We start from the raw sequence: 6,318 nt of genomic DNA, 5'->3' as shown, positions 1-6,318 counted from the left end.
CCGCCATCTTAACTCCTCCAGGGTAGCTCTATTTTTAACATCTTGACGAACATCCATACTGTTTTCCAGAGTGGCTGCACTAGCTGGCATTCCCATCAACAGTGTAAGAGGGTTCTCCTTTCTCCACAGTCTCGCCAACATTTGTGGTTCCCTGTCTTGTTAATTTTAGCCATTCTAACTGGTGTAAGTTGGTATTTCATTGTGGTTTTGATTTGTATTTCCCTGATGCTGAATGACGTTATGTATTTTTTCATGTGTCTGTTGGCCATTTATATGTATGAACAGAAGTGTCTGTTCATGTCTTCTGCCCATTTCTTAACTGGATTGTTTTTTGGGTGTTGATTTTGATAAGTTCTTTATAGATCTTGGATACCAGCCTTTTATCTGATATATCATTTGCAAATATCTTCTCCTATTCCATAGGTTGCCTTTTAGTTTTGTTGACTGTTTCCTTTGCTGTGCAGAAGTTTTTATCTTGATGAAGTCCCAAAAGTTCATTTTTGCTTTTGTTTCCCTTGCCTTTGGCGATGTGTCTAGTAAGAAGTTGCTGCAGCCCAGGTCAAAGAGGTTGCTGCCCATGTTCTACTCTAGGATTTTGATGGATCCCTGTCTTACATTGAGGTCTTTCATCCATTTTGAGTTTATCTTTGTGTATGGTGTAAGGGAATGGTCCAGTTTCATTCTTCTACATGTGGCTGTCCAATTTTCCCAACACCATTCGATGAAGAGACTTTTTTTTTTCAATTGGATATTCTTCCCTGCTTTGTTGAAGATCAGTTGACCATAGAGTTGAGGGTCCATTTCTGGGTTTTCTATTTTGTTCCATTGATCTATGTGTCTGTTTTTGTGCCAGTACCATGGTGTCTTGATGATCACAGCTTTGTAATATAGCTTGATGTCAGGCATTGTGATTCTTTTTCAACATTCCTCTGGCGATTTGGGGTCTTTTCTTGTTCCATACAAATTTTAGGATTGTTTGTTCCAGCTCTGTGAAAAATGTTGATGGTATTTTGATAGGGATTGCATTGAATGTGTAGATTGCTCTGGGCACCATAGACATTTTAACAATGTTTATTCTTCCAATCCATGAGCAAGAGTCACACGCTCTTCTGACCGAGCCAGCCAGGCATCCCTATATAAAGAATTTTAAGTAATGTATTTAACCAACAATTTTTATAGTTCCAAAAATATAGCAAAGAGACCCTAAGGACTCCAGTAAGCAATTTGGGCCAGTGGTTCCTTCTTCCCAAAGATTATTAACGACTGGCCCTACAACAAATGTCCCTCCCAATTACCCCAGTATATCTAGGAGATTGGGCAGGGGAAAGAGGAGTTTTTAGTCATGAGATTTTGTCCCAGTGGGAAGCACTGTAGCTCTTCCCTCCCCATTTTTTTCCTAGCTTGTGGGAAGAGTTGTGAGACATTTGCTCTCCCAGAGAGTTGTAGAGATTTCTACTTCTGAAGCAATGAACATTATGTAATCATGACAGCTAGGTCCCAAGGTGTTATCAATCTTCAAATTTTGGAAGTGTATTATGTAAATCTCCCCCTCCCCCCAAATGAAACGAGATACTTGAATATACTGTGACTTCTTTCAGACCCTTAATGAGTTACTTCTCATTTAGTGTTTAATTTATGAGTCATTTTTCTAGTTACCCCAGTTTCCCAATTGTCCAGACAGTAGACTAGTTTATAGCAAGAAGAAGAGAAAAGAAAAAAAAGAAAGAAAGAAAGAAAGATAGAAAGAAAGAAAGAAAGAAAGAAAAGAAAAAAGAAAATCACTTTCAAAGTTATTGTTTCCTCTTTATGTAATACTAATTTTCCATATATGAACTATTATGCAATTAGAATTCCTCACTTTTTCTTCACTTACCAAATTAGAATGAAATGTAATTCCTTTTGGGAACTGTTTTAGAGGAAATAATAATTTTTGGTTATTTCACAAGAATTATTGTATCTTTAATGATCAACAGAGAGCCACAGAATTGAATGGAAATGTAGACCCAGAGAAGCAACAGGACTCATTCATGAGCTTAAACTTTACCTTCACGGTAGTGGACATGATGAAATTTGATCACTCCACACCACTGTGTTCTATTGCTGATTGCATATGTCTAAATTGCAAAAGATCAAGTTTCATAACAACATTTACTGCTCCCCTACCACGTGTATTGCAGTATGTTAGGTACTGGGGAGATTAGTTACATACAAAACAAGGTCTTGGCACCATAAGATACAGCCCTTATAGTGAGAGATTTAAGTGAAAGTTCAACATAATTTAACATAGTGTTAGACATAATAAACATATTAAAGGTCAATATAACCTTGAGGTTATACAATATTAAAGGTACATGTAAGGCAATACAGGAAGACTTGACCTCTAAGCTGTAGAACTATCTGTTCAGGAACGAGAGAAGAAAAAATTCTCTTTCTGCCATGTCTTATGATGTCCATGTTTTCATTGTTGGGTAGCCTTTGTCACAATAAAGGAACTTTGGTGTCTCTCTCAGAAATATTTTAGTAGCTCATTTTGATTTTTCACTTTCTTGTTTCTCTCATCAACACGATGGCAGGCTTTGATGTTTGGCAGGCTTCCACGAGGGAGGAGGAGCACACCAGGTAGTGGGGCTCAAGTTCAACTAACAGTGTGGGGATTAAGAAGTCTAAGAAGTGGGGGCGCCTGGGTGGCACAGCGGTTAAGCATCTGCCTTCGGCTCAGGGCGTGATCCGGCGTTATGGGATCGAGCCCCACGTCAGGCTCCTCCGCTGGGAGCCTGCTTCTTCCTCTCCCATTCCTCCTGCTTGTGTTCCCTCTCTCGCTGGCTGTCTCTATCTCTGTCGAATAAATAAATAAAATCTTAAAAAAAAAAAAGAAGTCTAAGAAGTGTATTAGCTTGAAATGGATTCAAGGGCAAGTAATTGAAAATCTGACTCAGAGCGAACTTAACACCTAGGGGTTATTTTCTTCCCAGATAATCAGAATTTGGAGGTACTCATTTTCCTCCATGTGTTCAGCAGCATGATGGCATCAAGGCCAGTGTTTCTGAGAGTAGCTTAGCCTTCCGCATGATTGTTACTGTTAGGTCCAAGATGGATGTCCCAGCTCCAGGTTTTACAACTATGTTTAAACAGGCAAAGGGGAGGAGGAAAAAAGGGATTGTGCTAATCCCATTTGCTTCCTTCATTAAAAAATGGGCAGCTTCATTCTAGAAGCTTTCATCAATATTTTGCTACAACTCTGTTGGGAAGAAGAATATCACATGGCCACTCCAGATGCAAGAAAGCCTGGGAAGCAAGTATCTAGCTTTCCCAAGCCCTGTGGTAGAGGTGGCAAGGTAGAAGTGGTTTGAGATGTACTGGTTTAGGCAATGGATATTATTGGTCAGGGAACAAAGGACTACTGGAGGTAGGAATATGTGCTTTACGTGTAGGGTCTCAGTTATCACAATGATGCTGTAGGTAGGTGCTTTTATTATCCCTATTTTACAGATGAGAAAACTGAGGTTAGTTAATTTGTACTAGTTAGTTGGTAAGATTCAGACTAGATGGTTGCAGGGATCCACACTACCTGTTGACATTCAAAAAAATTTTTTTAATGCAGTTTCATGCTCCTACTGCACTACTACTGCAGACTTAAAGTCAGATGTCGCAGACTTTTATGTCAATGCTTAAAAACATATTTTGAGCAATGGCAACATGACTGGAATAGACATATCACCTTCTAAAGATAATATAATGAAAGTGATAATAGTCCATTGAATCTACGAATTTTGTTTGTTTAAAAAAATTTTTTGGGGGGGCGCCTGGGTGGCACAGCGGTTAAGCGTCTGCCTTCGGCTCAGGGCGTGATCCCGGCGTTATGGCATCGAGCCCCACATCAGGCTCTTCCACTATGAGCCTGCTTCTTCCTCTCCCACTCCCCCTGCTTGTGTTCCCTCTCTCGCTGGCTGTCTCTATCTCTGTCGAATAAATAAAATCTTAAAAAAAAAATTTTTTTTAAATTCATCTTATTTTTCATATAGTCAGTTTTCATACTTGGGAGAGAGTCAGTGCAGACCTTCAACAGCATGCTCTGGGCAGCAGCCCTAAGGAAGATCTGGCATGAGAGTGAGAACTGGCCGCAGGACCCTGGGCTCCATAATCCTGTTAAAAACACTGCCTCAATCTCTCTCTATAGAAACGTGGCAGATGGATGGCCAATAGTCTTGAAAGGCTTGTAATATTCATTAACAACAAATTGTGTAGAGTCATCTGTGAGGTTGGGAACAAGGTAGGTTTTTGATTTTTAGGGTGAGTTAACATACATAATCTGGCTCCACTGTCTTCTAGGAGTTTGACTTGTTATTGTTTTCATTATTTATCTTTGAAACATGGTCATTTCCTGATAAGTTTAGTTTAAATGCTAACAGTGTAGGAGAAAGAAGGCTACATAAGGCTTTTCTGAATTTTCATATTTACTGGTGGACCTCATAGAAAAAGCATCAGTAAGGTGATAGGGCCAATGTTGATAGTGTTTTTCAGAGCACATGGTTTGTTTAAGCTGTGTGCCTTTAAACCTCAGACTCTCATGTTTTTATGTATGTACAAACCAGAGTTAAAAAGAATCCTTCCTTGGAAGTTAGTTGGTCTATTTTATGTGAAACATCTCACTCTAATAAAAATTTGTAAGATTCAGGAACTCATAAGGATTGATGCTTAGTTGACAAATGGAAATTGTGCATCTTCACTTAGGGTCTTCGTGAAGCCACCCGTGGGGCAGGTAGGTAGTGGTTTGCATTGTAGTGTTGTAACTGGGATGACCAAGGGAATGGGTAAGCTTTTCCCCTCCCATCCAAAATCTATATTCAGACTCCCAACATCTTCCTGTCTACCTGGTTATTCATCCACCATCCTGGACTTATGTTTGAAATGTATACCACCCTTAACAAAGCTTACAGTGAGGCTGCTGTTGCCTGGGATAGCAGAAAGCATTCCCAGCAGCACCCAAAGACTCTAAATCTTGTGCTTTTATCCTAGGGTGTAAGTATTATTTTCTGTATGTATAAACTGCAACACATTGTTACACATACAGAAGGGGGACTAGGTTTGTGACTGCTATGATAACCAGTCATCGTATTTACTAATTTTTAATTTGGCTGTGTTAATATCTCCCAGTCCAGAGTTTCAATTTACAGTTATTAACAACCAGTGAGCCCGTGAAGTTGCAAGGTGAATTCACTAAGATAGCTGCTATGAGTAATGTCCAGTGCACACATCATATTTTAGAAGTTCCCTTCTACATTGTTTGCAATTTGGAAAGCATTTCCCCATATGCATAAATTATGGGGAAGATAAATCCCATATTAGAGATCTTCTCATTATTCTTCTTCATTGCTCCCTAAAAAGAGCTCATTTGCTCTTCACCCTGTTGCCACTGCTCTTAAAGTCTATTTGTCCAACCTTGTAAAGTTGAGCATTCTTGCCCCTTTTCCCTTACAGCTCAATTCTTGAATTTCTTTGTTTATGCCATTTGCTTCTCTTGCTCTCCATTTTTTTTTAAACTAGATCTACCACTTCCAAAGGTAAAAGGGAGCTTTTTCCCCAAATCTCTGGCCTTCATAACCCAGTGTCTCCTCATTGTCTTCCTATCTCCACTGGCTGCTGCTTGTCTCTCCTCTTCACAGAACTTCCTTCTCTTTTTTTCACCCCAAAGATGGGGACACATCCCAACACCAGTCCTCTGCTCTCAAAAATTGTTTTTGTTTTCATGCTTTTTACTATTACCTCTACTTCATATGACTAGGGAATGTGCCATCTTGGACCCCACATCTCACATCTCCTTACTGGACATCTTTGAATACCTTCTGTCACCTCCATCTACCGTGCATCCTACATTCCCAGTCTTGCTGCCAAGTCCCTTGTATTCCCTAAGAATATCTCATTTATCTGATGCACTCTTTCCCCTTTGGCACTGCCCTGGAACAGGTTCCATTCTCTCTTCCCGTAACCTAGTGAAAGCCTCCTTATTCTCCTCACCTCTAATGCTCCCTCCCCAGGGCTGCAAGAATGAGTTACTAACGTGTCGTGATCCATCACCCCCCTGCTCAGAAAATTTCAAAAAAGCTCCCATGGCCCAGAGGATAAACTTGAAAGTTCCTTTGAAGAATTCAGGAATCACTGTTACCTGGCCCCACGCATTTCCCATCTTAAAGTTTGCAGGTCAGCAATACTAAATGATTATAATTCCCAGAATACATTCTGTTCTTTCATGCTAAGCCCTCTGTCTGGGACCCTCCTCCCCATTTTCTTTGTCAAACTCCTCTTCACTTTTTATTATTT

This window comes from Ursus maritimus, unplaced genomic scaffold (genome assembly GCF_017311325.1).
Source record: "Ursus maritimus isolate PB19 unplaced genomic scaffold, ASM1731132v1 scaffold_8, whole genome shotgun sequence".
In the NCBI taxonomy this organism is placed as follows: Eukaryota; Metazoa; Chordata; class Mammalia; order Carnivora; family Ursidae; genus Ursus; species Ursus maritimus.
Note: the sequence above shows the minus strand (reverse complement) of the source record.